At 44.9% G+C, this 17,356-nt stretch overlaps 1 long non-coding RNA gene across 1 annotated transcript; it reads left to right on the top strand.

Annotated features, from left to right (window-relative positions):
- The first annotated feature begins 7,526 nt into the window (after positions 1-7,526).
- LOC149983289 (uncharacterized) lies at positions 7,527-15,454 on the top strand. The gene is made up of 3 exons (XR_016496062.1): positions 7,527-8,072; positions 8,441-8,502; positions 12,297-15,454. It is a non-coding gene; the product is annotated as an uncharacterized LOC149983289 (long non-coding RNA).
- Positions 15,455-17,356: the final 1,902 nt, after the last annotated feature.

The following is a 17,356-nucleotide window of genomic DNA, read 5'->3' as shown; positions in this document are numbered from 1 at the left end:
GATCTGTCGGACATTTCCACCTGACCTAATTAAAGCGCCCCTGGCCAAGCTGAGTAAATGACAATGAATTAAAGGATTATTCCACCAACTCAATGGGCCTTTTCTACAGCCACCCCGGAAATGTGTGAAATGTGTTCTACAGCCACCCCGTCCTCTGCCATCTCAGGGAGAGGAATTAGTCGGGCAACTGGCCGGATATACAGTGCCTTGCGAAAGTATTCGGCCCCCTTGAACTTTGCGACCTTTTGCCACATTTCAGGCTTCAAACATAAACATATAAAACTGTATTTTTTTGTGAAGAATCAACAACAAGTGGGACACAATCATGAAGTGGAACGACATTTATTGGATATTTCAAACTTTTTTAACAAATCAAAAACTGAAAAATTGGGCGTGCAAAATTATTCAGCCCCCTTAAGTTAATACTTTGCAGCGCCACCTTTTGCTGCGATTACAGCTGTAAGTCGCTTGGGGTATGTCTCTATCAATTTTGCACATCGAGAGACTGACATTTTTTCCCATTCCTCCTTGCAAAACAGCTCGAGCTCAGTGAGGTTGGATGGAGAGCATTTGTGAACAGCAGTTTTCAGTTCTTTCCACAGATTCTCGATTGGATTCAGGTCTGGACTTTGACTTGGCCATTCTAACACCTGGATATGTTTATTTTTGAACCATTCCATTGTAGATTTTGCTTTATGTTTTGGATCATTGTCTTGTTGGAAGACAAATCTCCGTCCCAGTCTCAGGTCTTTTGCAGACTCCATAAGGTTTTCTTCCAGAATGGTCCTGTATTTGGCTCCGTCCATCTTCCCATCAATTTTAACCATCTTCCCTGTCCCTGCTGAAGAAAAGCAGGCCCAAACCATGATGCTGCCACCACCATGTTTGACAGTGGGGATGGTGTGTTCAGCTGTGTTGCTTTTACGCCAAACATAACGTTTTGCATTGTTGCCAAAAAGTTCAATTTTGGTTTCATCTGACCAGAGCACCTTCTTCCACATGTTTGGTGTGTCTCCCAGGTGGCTTGTGGCAAACTTTAAACAACACTTTTTATGGATATCTTTAAGAAATGGCTTTCTTCTTGCCACTCTTCCATAAAGGCCAGATTTGTGAAATATACGACTGATTGTTGTCCTATGGACAGAGTCTCCCACCTCAGCTGTAGATCTCTGCAGTTCATCCAGAGTGATCATGGGCCTCTTGGCTGCATCTCTGATCAGTCTTCTCCTTGTATGAGCTGAAAGTTTAGAGGGACGGCCAGGTCTTGGTAGATTTGCAGTGGTCTGATACTCCTTCCATTTCAATATTATTGCTTGCACAGTGCTCCTTGGGATGTTTAAAGCTTGGGAAATCTTTTTGTATCCAAATCCGGCTTTAAACTTCTTCACAACAGTATCTCGGACCTGCCTGGTGTGTTCCTTGTTCTTCATGATGCTCTCTGCGCTTTTAACGGACCTCTGAGACTATCACAGTGCAGGTGCATTTATATGGAGACTTGATTACACACAGGTGGATTGTATTTATCATCATTAGTCATTTAGGTCAACATTGGATCATTCAGAGATCCTCACTGAACTTCTGGAGAGAGTTTGCTGCATTGAAAGTAAAGGGGCTGCATCATTTTGCACGCCCAATTTTTCAGTTTTTGATTTGTTAAAAAAGTTTGAAATATCCAATAAATGTCGTTCCACTTCATGATTGTGTCCCACTTGTTGTTGATTCTTCACAAAAATATACAGTTTTATATCTTTATGTTTGAAGCCTGAAATGTGGCAAAAGGTCGCAAAGTTCAAGGGGGCCGAATACTTTCGCAAGGCACTGTATGTCAGGTTCTTCACCTGTATCTCCACTGCTCTAACACGACCATTGGTCCCAGGCATGGTCTTAGTTATACGGCCCACCGGCCAGGAGGCTCGAGGCAGCTGAGGGTCCACCATCATTACTACTTGGCCAGTTTCCAGGCTGGCCATTTCTCTCCGCCATTTCCCTCTGTGCTGTAGACTTGGTAGGTAATCCCGAATGAATCGGGCCCAAAAATGGTCAGCTAAGATCTGGCTGTGTCGCCACCGGCGTCTGCCTACGAGGTTGGTATCAGCATACATGGCTTGAGGAAGTGACGCATCTCGGCATCCCATCAAGAGCATATTCGGTGTAACCGGATCGGGGTCAGCGATGTCTGCAGAGACATATCCCAAGGGTTTGGAGTTTAGAATCCCTTCCACCTCTATCAGGACGGTCCTTAAGACAGTTTCAGTGACAGTTTGGTCCCCTAGTACGACTCGTAAGGCCGTCTTTACAGATTTGATCTCTTGCTCCCATGTTCCTCCAAAATGAAGATCTCCTGGAGGGTTAAATTTGAATGAGATTTGTTGGTCCATCAGCTGATCCTGGAGGCTGGGTTCCATGGCTTGGAAGGCTTCCTCCAACCTGGCATCTCCTGCCTTGAAGTCCGTACCTCTGTCAGCCAGGATCTCGTAGGGTTTCCCCCTCGGAGATAAACCACCGTAGGGCCATGAGGAATGCCTCAGTATCAAAACTCTCCAGTAGGTCCAGGTGGACACATCTGGTTGTCAAACACTTGAATAGAATGCCCCAGGGCTTTTCCACATGACGACCTAGCTTGATCATCAAGGGGCCAAAGCAATCTACTCCTGTTGACCAGAAGGGTGGTTTAAGGAGGCGCAAGCGAGCAGGGGGTAAATCTGCCATTTTGGGCACCTTGGCTCCGGCCCGCCATCTCTGACATTCTACGCAGGCGTATTGGTGCTTACGAATGGCTCCTCATCCTCCAATTATTCAGTACTTCTGCCTCATCTCCCCATAGACCCTCTCTGGCCCTGGGTGGAGAAGTCTCTCATCATAACTCTTGATGAGGAGCCTGGTAAGAGGGTGTCTGGAGTCAAGGATAATTGGGTGGATAGCATCTGGGCCTCCCTCCGACTCTGATCACTCCAAGGATTGGATCATATTCTGGGGCGAGAGAGAGAAGACGGCTGTCCTTAGCCACTTCCCTACCGACTTTCATAGCTTTTAACTCCTCATGGAAGCTAACTGCTTGTGCTTGCTGGAAGAGTAGTGTCTCTGCCGCAAGGGAGGTGGGTATCGAAGCCACCCCATCTGAGGTCTGGTTTGTGGAGGCGATCAGATCCGGCAGTGTTTGGGATTGTGCTAGGTCAGGGAGAGCTGTTGTTGGTTCCGTAGAGATGCTGTAGCATTGGGTGGATTTCCTTAACTCATGAGCTTCAGTTGGTTGCGGAGGGGCCGCACGCCTGGGGGCTGTCGGCCACTCGTTCTCTGGTTGGGACAAGAATGGTGGTCCCAAGCACCAGCGATGGGGTTGAGCCAGTTCCTTAAGGGTTTTACCGCGAGTAACGTCATCAGCAGGATTGTTTATGCTATCAACATACCTCCAGTCCTGTACTTCTGTTAGGTCTGTCACGAACCGGCTCAAAGCCCAAAGGAGTAACAAAAGGAGGAGTAACAAAATATATATTTATTAAATAAGTAACTAAGTATAATATACAATGGTGTGTGTAATCAGTAGTGTAAGTGAGTGTTTTGCATGCATGAATGTGATAATGCAGGGTGTTGAAAGATGCTAAAGCAAACAACCAAAAAAAACACCAAGAAACACAACAAAGTCTATAAAGGTGTCTGCATGGAGAGAGTCTCCTCCATGAATGGGGAAGTGGTGTATTTATCCTGGGAGACACCGGGCCCAGGTGTTTCCCATGTAGCTGACGACCCTCCCAACTCCGCCCACCAGCATCCTAATAAGGAAACAACAAAGAGAGAATACGGCAGACAGAGTGGGAGGGTCGTCACAGGTCTTGGATTTCCGCAATGCGAGTTCCGACGAACACCTTATACCTGCAGGACTCCGACTTGAGCCAGGTCAATACAGTGGTCGAATCACTCCAGTAGATGACCCTTTGGATTGGGAAGGTGAGCTCGGCTCGCAAGCTAGAGGCCAACTGGGCTCCGGAAAGGGCAACACTGAGTTCTAGCCTAGGCATTGACAACTGCTTCTTGGGTGCGACCCTGGACCTGGCCATGACAAAGGAGACATGAGTGTGGCCTGCCTTATCCTCCACTCTTAGATAGGAAACCGCCCCATAAGCTCGCTCCGAAGCATCACAGAACACATGCAGTTGCAGGCATGATTCCAGTTGGTCAGCACATGGTGGTACATAACATCTTGGCATTTGGACTTCAGAGAGCTCCGATAACTCTGTTTCCCAACAGATCCATCGTTCCACTAGGTCAGCCGGGTGGATCGGTTCATCCCAGTCCCTCTTGGTCTGCCACAGGTCCTGGACTAAGACTTTGGCCCGGGTTGTGTGTGGCAGGATATACCCAAGGGGATCGTATTGACTGGCCAGGGTCCGATAGATGGTGCGCAGAGTGGGGGTTTCGGTACTCATGGCTGAGCGGTGCTTGTACCCAAGGGTATCCTGTATGCAGCCCCATCTCAGTCCTAGAGTGGGCTCTTGTGGGTTAGCGCCAGACTGCGATAGCCATAGTTCACTGCTACTGGACCTAGCTTGTGGCGGGAGGTGCTGGATAACCTCCGCTCTGTTACTAGCCCACTGTTGGACCTCAAATCCCCCTTTAGACAGGAGATTCCGTACTTTATCAAGGAGTGCTTTCGCTTCAGCCGTGGATGGGATGCTCTGTAAGCAGTTATCCAAATAGAAGGCATTTTCCACTGAATCCAATACCTCTGGGTCACTGTCTGGGTGCTCCCGTGCATGTCTCTGCAGAGCGTATACGGCACAACAAGGACTGCAGGTGGTGCCAAATGGGAGTACTTGCCATTCATAGATGGTGGGCTCTGCGTCTCGTTCCATATCTCGCCATATGAACCGGAGCAGTGTGGTGTCGGAAGGCAGTAAACGAATCTGATGAAACATGGCTTTGATGTCTCCACTGATTGCTGTAGAGTGCTGCTGGAACCGGAGAAGGACACCGAGCAAGGAAGGACCTAAGGTTGGTCCGGGGAGTAGACAGTCATTCAGGCTTTGACCAGCAGCTTGGAATAAACAGTTGAAGACAAGTCTATACTTCCCACCATGTTGCTGGATAACATGGTGAGGGAGATACCAGGATTCACGGAGTGCGTTTCCCTCTTCATGAGCTGTCATTTCAGTGACGTAGCCTGCCTTCACAAGGTTATGAATCTCTCGGTTATGAACTTCTGCAAGCTCAGGATTCTTCACCAGGCGTCGCTCCGTTCCACACAGTATTGGGAGTACAGCCCGTGTTGTGGTTGCTAGAGGAGGATGTTTGGGCACCCATAGCAGTGGGGTCGCATACCTGCGAACGCCATCCATTTCAGTGGTGGTGGTGCTCTTCTCCAGGAGGTCTAATGCATAGGAGTCATGTTTCGAGCGAGTGACCTCCTGTAGCTTTCGGTTGGAGAAGATGTCCATCTTCCAGAGCATCTCAACATTACGAAGGAGGTCAGTGGCTGCACAGGGGAATGGATCTGGATTGCTTCTGGTGAAGAGGACTTGCTGGGACTGTACAGCTTGAGTGGAGAGAAGTAGATGGGATGGACCTTGCACAGCCTAACCCAAGGATGTATGGACAGCAATGGCCCTCCTTCTGGTCCAGCTCGTATAGGCTCAGTTGGGGTGATGAGATGTGGGTGGTCTGACCCAATCAGGATAAGTGGCGCTACTCTGGCCAGGTTAGGAAGAGGCAATACTCGTAGATGAGGATATTGTTTCTGTAGAACACTTACCGGGCAGGAGTGCTCTGCGAGATTCAAGCCATCTGCCGTGAAGGCATTGGTGATGTTATAGGCCACGTCCCTGTTTCCTGAAGGTGAAATGCTAAAGGTCACAGCAGAGCCTTTCATTTGGATAACATCATGTCGCACCGTTCTGAGATTAAGGCTCTTGGGGGTCCCCTCCAGGTTAAGCTGACGGGTGGCCGCCATGAGAATGATTGTTCTTTCTGACCATCATCTAGAACGGTGAATGTATCAATGCTTCTCCCTTCACTTTGCAGAGTGACCTTGACCACCTTCAACATGACCCTTGGAGACCGGTTCTGCTGGTCGAGGTACAGCTCCTTTGCAGCTCCTACCATGAGCATACTCTGCTCCTTCTGTGCTTGGGGAATTACATCATGCAACACGGTGAGATGGATTTCTTTACAGCGGTTGCAGGGTATCCTCAATGTGCAGGTCTCCGCCTTATGGCTACGGGCACACTTGTAGCATCACTCGCCTGAAGTGATCCAGGCCTTCAATTGCGTTTGAGTGAGCTTTTTTACCCTGAGGCATGAGCCAAGGAAGTGCCCCTTACTATTGCAATATGGGCAGTAAGGCTGGAATTTGATGTTCTTGCTCTTGAGAGGGGTCTTCTTCCCGGGTTCCTCCCCGGCTTCACTATTTAAGTACATGGTAGTGGGATTTGGCCTTTTCTGTCCCTCCTGGCATTTAAACTCCTTCCTTCCCCCGGTGGCTATGGCTGAGATTGTGGCCTGGTGAGCGATGCTCTTCGCCTTTGCCTTCACCTCCAACCTTGCGGCCAGGTCTCTGAGAGCATAGGTGCTTCTCGAGCCCTCTTTCAGGATGCCCTTATTCAAACAATGTTCAATGAAACTGTCTCAGGTACACTGGAAGTTTGCTAAGAAGCCTGTCCACGTGGGAGCCACATTTCAGCTCGTTCTCGTCTTCTTCTTCAACGGATTGGAGCATCAAGGTCAGGGATTGGACAGCCAGGGAGAATTCTTGGAAGGCAGCATGGTCTCCCATTTTAATTGGAGACGTGTTCAGGATGTTGTTTAGTTCATTCTGGACTAGCTGGCGTGGCTCACCATATCTCGCCTTCAGGGCCTGGAGAGCTGCAGCGTATGGTGTTGCGGCATGCATAAAGGTTTGGGCCAGCCTGTATGCACTGGGAAACCGCAAATGATCCATTAGTACTTGGTATTTGTAGCGTTCTGACAGATGACTGTGAATACCCAGTAGGCTCTCCAATGCCATTTCCAAAAGGATAAATTCACTCTCCTTTCCGCTTTCAAAGTATGGCAGTTTGGGTCTGGGAATTCCATATGCTGAGGCTACTAGAAGTTTCATAATGTTGGCTCCCTCTTCTGGTTGCGTGAAGGATAAACCCGGGACTTCTGATGAGCCCACTGTGGCCTCATTGGGGCTGTCATTGGGCCTGTCCCAGGCCCTCCATTTGTGGCAGCCGGAATTGGGTGAGAGCCCTCCGACCTGATGTTTGAGGACTGGCCTGGCCCTTGACGAAAAGAACGATTTGCCGTGGTTGGTAATTGGCGGAAAGGCGAAGGAGTGATGCTTTGTCCAGATGGAGGAATGTTAAAACCTGTTAGAGCTCTAGGGGCGCTATTTCATTTTTGGATAAAAAACGTTCCCGTTTTAAGCGCGATATTTTGTCACGAAAAGATGCTCGACTATGCATATTCTTGACAGTTTTGGAAAGAAAACACTCTGAAGTTTCAGAATCTGCAAAGATTTTGTCTGTAAGTGCCCCAGAACTCATTCTACCAAGATGATGCATCACCCAGGAATTAGCAGAATTTCTGAAGCTCTGTTTTCCATTCTCTCCTTATATGGCTGTGATTGCGCAACGAATGAGCCTACACTTTCTGTCGTTCGCCCAAGGTCTTAGCAGCATTGTGACGTATTTGTAGGCATATCATTGGAAGATTGGCCATAAGAGACTACATTTTCCAAGTGTCCGCCTGGTGTCCTGCGTCGAATTCGGTGCGCAATTGCCAGCTGCTTGTACTTTACCATTTGATTCAGGGGAGAAAGCATGTGTCCAAGAACGATGTATCAATGAAGAGATATGTGAAAAACACCTTGATGATTGATTCTAAACAACGTTTGCCATGTTTTCAGTCGATATTATGGAGTTAATTTGGAAAAAAGTTTGCGTTTTGAGGACTGAATTTATGGATTTTTTTTGGTAGCCAAATGTGATGTATAAAACGGAGCTATTTCTAATACACAAGGAATCTTTTTGGAAAAACTGAGCATCTGCTATCTAACTGAGAGTATCCTCATTGAAAACATCAGAAGTTCTTCAAAGGTAAATTATTTTATTTGAAGGCTTTTATGTTTTTGTTAATGTTGCGTGCTGGATGCTAACGCTAATGCTAACGCTAAATGCTAACGCGAAATGCTAACTCTAGCTAGCTACTTTTACACAAATTATTGTTTTCCTATGGTTGAGAAGCATATTTTGAAAATCTGAGATGACAGTGTTGTTTACAAAAGGCTAAGCTTGAGAGATGGCATATTTATTTCATTTCATTTGCGATTTTCATAAATAGTTAACGTTGTGTTATGCTAATGAGCTTGCTGATAGATTTACACAATCCTGGATACAGGGGTTTTTTCATAGCTAAACGTGACGCAGAAAACGGAGCGATTTGTCCTAAACAAATAATCTTTCAGGAAAAACTGAACATTTGCTATCTGAGAGTCTCCTCATTGAAAACATCTGAAGTTCTTCAAAGGTAAATGATTTTTTTGAATGCTTTTCTGTTTTTTTGTGTAAATGTTGCCAGCTGAATGCTAATGCTAAATGCTACGTTAGCCATCAATACTGTTACACAAATGCTTGTTTTGCAATGGTTGAGAAGCATATTTTGAAAATCTGAGATGACAGTGTTGTTAACAAAAGGCTAAGCTTGAGAGCTAGCATATTTATTTCATTTCATTTGCGATTTTCATGAATAGTTAACGTTGCGTTATGGTAATGAGCTTGAGTCTGTATTCACGAACCCGGATCCGGGATGGGGAGATCAGAAAGGCTAACTTATGTCACTGGCATAAAGGGTGTTAGCGGAGCGGCCTGTCTCCCGTGCTCCGTGTTGGCTGTTGACCCCGGAGCCTCCGGGGACCGTGTCTGTGCCTCGACCTAGGTTGGGCAGAACTAAACATGGCGGTGTTCGCCTTAGCAATCTCACTAGGATAAAGACCTCCTCCATTCCTGTCATTATTGAAAGAGATCATGATACCTCACATCTCAAAATAGGGCTACTTAATGTTAGATCCCTTACTTCAAAGGCAATTATAGTCAATGAACTAATCACTGATCATAATCTTGTTGTGATTGGCCTGACTGAAACATGGCTTAAGCCTGATGAATTTACTGTGTTAAATGAGGCCTCACCTCCTGGGCTACACTAGTGACCATATCCCCCGCGCATCCCGCAATGGCGGAGGTGTTGCTAACATTTACGATAGCAAATTTAAATTTACAACAAAAAAAAAGACGTTTTCGTCTTTTGAGCTTCTAGTCATGAAACCTATGCAGCCTACTCAATCACTTTCTAAAGCTACTGTTTACAGGCCGCCTGGGCCATATACAGCATTCCTTATTGAGTTCCCTGAATTCCTATCAGACCTTGTAGTCATAGCAGATAATATTCTAATCTTTGGTGACTTTAATATTCACATGGAAAAGTCCACAGACCCACTCCAAAAGGCTTTCGGAGCCATCATCGACTCAGTGGGTTTTGTCCAACATGTCTCTGGACCCACTCACTGTCACAGTCATACTCTGGACCTAGTTTTGTCCCATGGAATAAATGTTGTGGATCTTAATGTTTTTCCTCATAATCCTGGACTATCGGACCACCATTTTATTACGTTTGCTATTGCAACAAATAATCTGCTCAGACCCCAACCAAGGAACATCAAAAGCCATGCTATAAATTCACAGACAACACAAAGATTCCTTCATGTCCTTCCAGACTCCCTCTGTCTACCCAAGTACGCAAGAGGACAAAAATCAGTTAACCACCTAACTGAGGAACTCAATTTAACATTGCGCAATACCAGTTGTTGCACCCCTAAAAAAAACATTTCTCATAAGAAACTAGCTCCCTGGTACACAGAAAATACCCGAGCTCTGAAGCAAGCTTCCAGAAAATTGGAAAGGAGATGGCGCCACACCAAACTGGAAGTCTTACGACTAGCTTGGAAAGAAGAGCCCTTACTGCTGCTCGATCATCCTATTTTTTCAAGTTAATTGAGGAAATTAAGAACAATCCGAAATTCCTTTTTGATATTGTCGCAAAGCTAACTAAAAAGCAGCATTCCCCAAAAGAGGATGGCTTTCACTTCAGCAGTAATAAATTCATGAACTTCTTTGAGGAAAAGATCATGATTATTAGATAGCAAATTACGGACTATTCTTTAAATCTGCGTATTCCTTCAAAGCTCAGTTGTCCTGAGTCTGCACAACTCTGCCAGGACCTAGGATCAAGAGAGACGCTCAAATGTTTTAGTACTATATCTCTTGACACAATGATGAAAATAATCATGGCCTCTAAACCTTCAAGCTGCATACTGGACCCTATTCCAACTAAACTATTGAAAGAGCTGCTTCCTGTGCTTGGCCCTCCTATGTTGAACATAATAAACGTCTCTCTATCCACCGGATGTGTACCAAACTCACTAAAAGTGGCAGTAATAAAGCCTCTCTTGAAAAGCCAAACCTTGACCCAGAAAATATAAAAAACTATCGGCCTATATCGAATCTTCCTTTCCTCTCAAAAATGTTAGAAAGGCTATTGCGCAGCAACTCACTGCCTTCCTGAAGACAAACAATGTATACAAAATGCTTCAGTCTGGTTTTAGACCCCATAATAGCACTGAGACTGCACTTGTGAAGGTGGTTAATGGCATCAGACCGAGGCTCTGCATCTGTCCTCGTGCTCCTAGACCTTAGTGCTGCTTTTGATATCATCGATCACCACATTCTTTTGGAGAGATTGGAAGCCCAAATTGGTCTACACGGACAAGTGTTCTGGCCTGGTTTAAATCTTATCTGTCGGAAAGATATCAGTTTGTCTCTGTGAATGGTTTGTCCTCTGACAAATCAACTGTAAATTTCGGTGTTCCTCAAGGTTCCGTTTTAGGACCACTATTGTTTTCACTATATATTTTACCTCTTGGGGATGTCATTCGAAAACATAATCTTAACTGTCACTGCTATGCGGATGACACACAGCTGTACATTTCAATGAAACATGGTGAAGCCCCAAAATTGCACTCGCTAGAAGCATGTGTTTCAGACATAAGTAAGTGGATGGCTACAAACTTTCTAAGAGATCTTCTGTTGAATCTGACAATTAATCTTAATGTTTGTACAGTCATCTCAAATAAAACATGTCAAGACTGTTTCAAGGGCAGCTTTTTTCCATCTACGTAACATTGCAAAAATCAGAAACTTTCTGCCCAAAAATGATGCAGAAAAATTTATCCATGCTTTTGTCACTTCTAGGTTAGACTACTGCAATGCTCTACTTTCCGGCTACCTGGATAAAGCATTAAATAAACTTCAGTTAGTGCTAAACACGGCTGCTAGAATCCTGACTAGAACCAAAAAAATTGAACATATTACTCCAGTGCTAGCCTCCCTACAAGGGCTGATTTCAAGGTTTTTACTGCTAACCTACAAAGCAATACATGGGCTTGCTCCTACCTATCTCTCTGATTTGGTCCTGCTGTACATACCTACACGTACGCTACGGTCACAAGACGCAGGCCTCCTAATTGTCCCTAGAATTTCTAAGCAAACAGCTGGAGGCAGGGCTTTCTCCTATAGAGCTCCATTTTTATGGAATGGTCTGCCTACCCATGTGAGAGACGCAAACTCGGTCTCAACCTTTAAGTCTTTACTGAAGACTCATCTCTTCAGTGGGTCATATGATTGAGTGTAGTCTGGCCCAGGAGTGTGAAGGTGAACGAAAAGGCTCTGGAGCAACGAACCACCCTTGCTGTCTCTGCCTGGACAGTTCCCATCTTTCCACTGGGATTCTCTGCCTCTAACCCTATTACAGGGGCTGAGTCACTGGCTTACTGGGGCTCTTTCATACCGTCCCTAGGAGGGGTGCGTCACTTGAGTGGGTTGAGTCACTAATGTGATCTTCCTTTCTGGGTTGGCGCCCCCCTTTGGGTTGTGCCGTGGCGGAGATCTTTGTGGGCTATACTCGGCCTTGTCTCAGGATGGTAAGTTGGTGGTTGAAGATATCCCTCTAGTGGTGTGGGGGCTGTGCTTTGGCAAAGTGGGTGGGGTTATATCCTTCCTGTTTGGCCCTGTCTGGGGGTGTCATCGGATGTGGCCACAGTGTCTCCTGACCCCTCCTTTCTCAGCCTCCAGTATTTATGCTGCAGTAGTTTGTGTCGGGGGGCTAGGGTCAGTTTGTTATATCTGGAGTACTTCTCCTGTCCTATCCGGTGTCCTGTGTGAATTTAAGTATGCTCTCTCTAATTCTCTCTTTCTTTCTCTCTCTCGGAGGACCTGAGCCCTAGGACCATGCCTCAGGACTACCTGACATGATGACTCCTTGCTGTCCCCAGTCCACCTGGCCGTGCTGTTGCTCCAGTTTCAACTGTTCTGCCTGTGAATATTATTATTCGACCATGCTGGTTATTTATGAACATTTGAACATCTTGGCCATGTTCTGTTATAATCTCCACTCGGCACAGCCAGAAGAGGACTGGCCACCCCACATAGCCTGGTTCCTCTCTAGGTTTCTTCCTAGGTTTTGGCCTTTCTAGGGAGTTTTTCCTAGCCACCGTGCTTCTACACATGCATTGCTTGCTGTTTGGGGTTTTAGGCTGGGTTTCTGTACAGCACTTTGAGATATCAGCTGATGTACGAAGGGCTATATAAATACATTTGATTTGATTTGATTTGTGTGCCATGCTGTACCAGAGGGGCAGATTTGGGAAAGAAAGGCAGACAGGTCAGGTCCATGTGGAGGGGTGGTCAGGTCAACTCCCTGTTCGTTCCCCCCAGGAAGGATGAGACCATCCGTGCCTCCTCCAATTCCCTTCTGGCTTGACGGTGCCGTCGCTGCTGTGCCAGGTCCTTGGCAATGAATTCCCGTTCCTGTAGAGCTCTACGGGCCTGCACATCCAATTGGTGACATCGTTCGTCAGCCTGTCGTTCCTCCTCAATCTGACTCTCAATTTCCTCCAATGCTAATAGTTTCATCCTCTCTTGTAGGACAGCGGTCTGTGAATCACTGAGGGCTAGTGAATGGCGGCTGCCATGGCCACTTCCAAAGGGGTATCCACTGGTCAAACTCCCACTCCGTCTAGAGTGCTTCGACGATTTCCCATAAATCCTCTTAAAGCTAGGGGGCAGAATTTTCACTTTTGGATAAATAGCATGCCCAATTTCAACTTCCTGCTACTCATGCCAAGAATATAAGATATGCATATTATATATCATAGATTTGGATAGACAACACTCTGAAGTTTCTAAAACTGTTTGAATCATGTCTGTGAGTATAACAGAACTTATGTAGCAGGCAAAATACCGAGGACTAACTGTTCAGAATTATTTTTTTCTTCCCATCTCTCTTCCCTATATTGTCTTTGCCATTGGAAATGTAATAAGAATCTACTTTCAGTTCCTACCGCTTCCACACGATGTCGCCAGTGTTTGGAATATGGCTGAGGTTATTCCTTTGTCTTATCAGGAAGTAGGCCAACTCGGAACAGGGGACACTTTTGTGAGTTGCACAAGACGTGAAGAGCAGAGCTTTTTTCTTTTCGTTCATGTATTGAATAAAGATTGCCCCGTCTACAATTTGATCGATTATTAACGTTTAAAAATACCTAACGTTGTATTACAAAAGTAGTTTTAAATATTTTGGCAAAGTTTATAGGCAACTTTTGAAATATTTTGTAGTGACGTTGCATTTTTCTAAGCTGTTTTTTTATGGATCAAACGCGCTTTATAAATGGACATTTTCGATATATATGGACGGAATTAATCGTACAAAAGGACCAATTGTGATGTTTATGGGACATATTGGAGTGCCAACAAAAGAAGCTCGTCAAAAGTAATGCATATCTTATATTTTATTTCAGTGTTTTGTGTACCGCCTGCTACGCTAGCTCCTATGTTTACTGCTGGTAAGGATGGCTGCAGGTTATCAGATAATCGCTTTATATGCTTTCGCCGAAAAGCATTTTTAAAATCTGACATGTTGGCTGGATTCACAACGAGTGTCGCTTTAATTTATGTGTGATTTAATGAAAGTTTGAATTTTATAGCATTTTATTTGAATCTGGCGCTCTGCATTTCCCCTGGCAATTGGCCAGTTGAGACACTAGCGTCTCCCCTATCCTCAAGAGGTTTTTAAGGGGTGAGCGGAGCCTGCCTCAGGAAGCTGGTCGACCTGTGCGGTGGGAGTTATCTCCTCCATAGGTTCTTCATGTAGACCACTTTCCTGCTCCAAAGCAGTTTCCGGTCCTTGGCTCAAAGGAGATGGTTGATGGCTGAAACGTATAGTTGATCCATCAACACTTTGAGCTCTGGTGGGCTTGCCCTTTGATATCGGAAACTTAAGATAATATAATCCTTAAGATAACCAGGTGCTTACCTGGTTCTTCTGGTGCTGCTGGTGGTTGAGGATGAAGCCTTTGTTGCTTTAGGATTAGCTCCTGGATATTTCCTTTGTTCCAAGACCCTTCCCTCAGCTGCTCTCTCTGCCTCTCTTCTTCCTTCCTGTGGAGACAATTCTTCCCTCTCCGCCTCCATTTCCTTTTCACCTATCTTTGGTTCAGTCATTATCCGCCTCGAAGGACCATTGAAAGATTAGTGGAATCTGTGTGCGTAGCTGGACAGGAAGGATGACTGACAGTGAAGGTGAACAGTTGGTCACGTGTCAGGTGACAGAGGAATGGATGAGACTGAGGCAGGAATTCCTTTAACCATAAAGTGGTATATTTACTGAGTAGTGTGGATTCATGGACGCACAGAACTTCTGGATCAGACGGAGTTAAGGAAGAGAAAGCAGCGAGATCAGGCGAAGGCAATTTCCTCCTTTTATGGAGTTGAGATCTGTCAGACATTTCCACCTGACCTAATTAAAGCGCCCCTGGTCCAGCTGAGAACATGGCAATGAATTAAAGGATTATTCCACCAACTCCATGGGCCTTTTCTACAAATTGATTATGCTTATGTTGTATTAATAGAAGGGGGGTAATAAGACCCTGCCCTCCTTACATTTATAGGGTCCTAGACTACAGATGAACAATATATATTCATTATAGAGGTTTCACAGTGGTTTTCTGGTCTCTTTGCCTCTTATAAAGAGACCCCTCTGAGAAATGTGTGACTGTGAAGACAGAACTCTGCACGGGAGTGTAAGGGATAAGAGATTAGTCAGACATTCCACTATAAATCAACTTGGACATTTACTGCTAAGCTTTCAGATAGCTATATAAACAACAGTTTTAGTGTTGAGTAGGCATGGTTTTGGTCTCATGAGTAAAAGATAATGACGTAGGCAGTGACATCACTAGGGCTGGACTTCGAGTTTAATAAAATAACATGGGACCTTTTCTTTTATGCAGAACTTACTCGGAAACATGCGTTATATTCCTGTTGTCAACCTCTGTCTGCAATTACATTAATAACGGGTTTTGAATGATTTATTCAAGATATTGTCATAATGCTAATTTCAACAAAGGAGCCAATGATTGACAAGGAACAAGGAAACAAACCCCAACAGTAGCCTAAAATACACTTTAATACACTTTTGGTGAAACTTAAAACCTCAACGTCAATATGGAGTCAACATACAAGTGTGAGTAAAAACGAATGTAAATAAGTTAGAAATTGTGCCTCAAACACCTCTCATTAAATGAATTATGTTTTTATTTGGTTAGCTTTTGGAAATTGTAGAAATCAAACATTTTCCTAGTAGCTAGGTAGGCTAACGTAAACTCACCCCAGTCCGTACAAATGTGTGCAACCGCGACATTCAAACGAGGCTGCAAAGAAAACTAATGGGATTGTAGCGACTGTGTTGACGTCAAAATCTGGGGTATGAACTACGTTTCTATTCAAGCATTGATCGACATGGTAATGGCTCTATAGTATTGGAGAAAAGTTGAAAAAACTGACCCTCCGTTACATCGTGACGTGTCATGCCGTAACGTACAGCACGCATAAAGAAACTATTTCTGTCTTACAATCTCTCTCCACCAGGTGTAGCACTTCTCTCATCGTTTAAAAACAAGAAATGGACAGTGACGGGGGTAAGGGGGGGATACCTAGTCATTTTTTGCGTCATCACTGCAAGCGATCATGATTCTCAAAGCCGCTGTTGACTTCTGAAGGTCACTTTAGGACCGCCCTAAAAACACGATTCAAATTCGACATAAACATTCAAATAGGTATGTAATGACACATTATATAAACTCTTTATAGTATTTTATTGACATTTTAGAGGCGATAAGGTGATAAGTTGTACAGATCGATTGAAAAAAGCAGTTTTCCCACACATCTCCTCTCCTTCTCACTACCACGCATTAGTTTTGCTTCCCCACCCGCCATTTTTTAAAAGACCCAACGGAGTCTTGTTGAATTATGCAGAAACGGGCAGCGTGCAGGTCTCGGCATGAATTCTGTTGTAAAGGGGAGAAATTGTACTTTACAATGGTATTGACATTACAGTTGATCTGGAAGTATTACATATTTTGAGCGCTAAAATAAGGTCAATTGTACGGACCAAGGCAATGTACAAAAATGAGTGAGTTTACATTAGTTAGCTAATTAATTTGCTAGCTATCATACAGTAGGCGTATATTAATAATGATATAGTTAATATAAATAGACATAAATCATAATTGACTGTAGAGCATATAAATCAACCATTGCGGGATGAACGAGTGACGGATTTCCAGGCAAGGGCGGTCCATTTAAAAAGCATTCCTTCCTCCCTCACCCCTCAGCTAGCGGGATATACGCTGCACCGTCAAGATAGAACAACGAGGGGGGCGGTCTGTGCATATTTGTAAACAACAGCTGGTGCATGACATCTAAGGAAGTCTCTTGATTTTGCTCGCCTGAAGTACAGTATATTGTGATAAATTGCAGGCCACACTACTTGCCTAGAGAGTTTTCAGCTATACTTTTCGTGGCTGTTTATTTACCACCTCAGACAGATGCTGGCACTAAGACCGCACTCAGTCAGCTGTATAAGGAAATAAGCAAACAGGAAACCACTCACCCAGAGGCGGCGCTCCTAGTGGCCGGAAACTTTAATGCAGAGAAACTTAAATCAGTTCTACCAAATTTCCATCAACATGTTAAATGTGCAACCAGAGGGAAAACAATTCTAGATCACCTGTACTACACACACAGAGACTCCTACAAAGCTCTCCCTCCCCATCCATTTGGTAAATATGACCACAACTCTATCCTCCTGATTCCTGCTTACAAGCAAAACTTTAAGCAGGAAGCACCAGTGACTTGGTCTGAATAAGTGGTCAGGTGAAGAAGATGCTAAACTACAGGACTGTTTTGCTATCACAGACTGGAACATGTTCCAG

The sequence above is a fragment of the Oncorhynchus mykiss genome, chromosome 5 (assembly GCF_057628025.1).
Source record: "Oncorhynchus mykiss isolate SJ-2025 chromosome 5, ASM5762802v1, whole genome shotgun sequence".
NCBI lineage: Eukaryota > Metazoa > Chordata > Actinopteri > Salmoniformes > Salmonidae > Oncorhynchus > Oncorhynchus mykiss.
The sequence above is the reverse complement of the archived record's forward strand: the minus strand, read 5'-3'. Positions and strand labels throughout refer to the sequence as shown.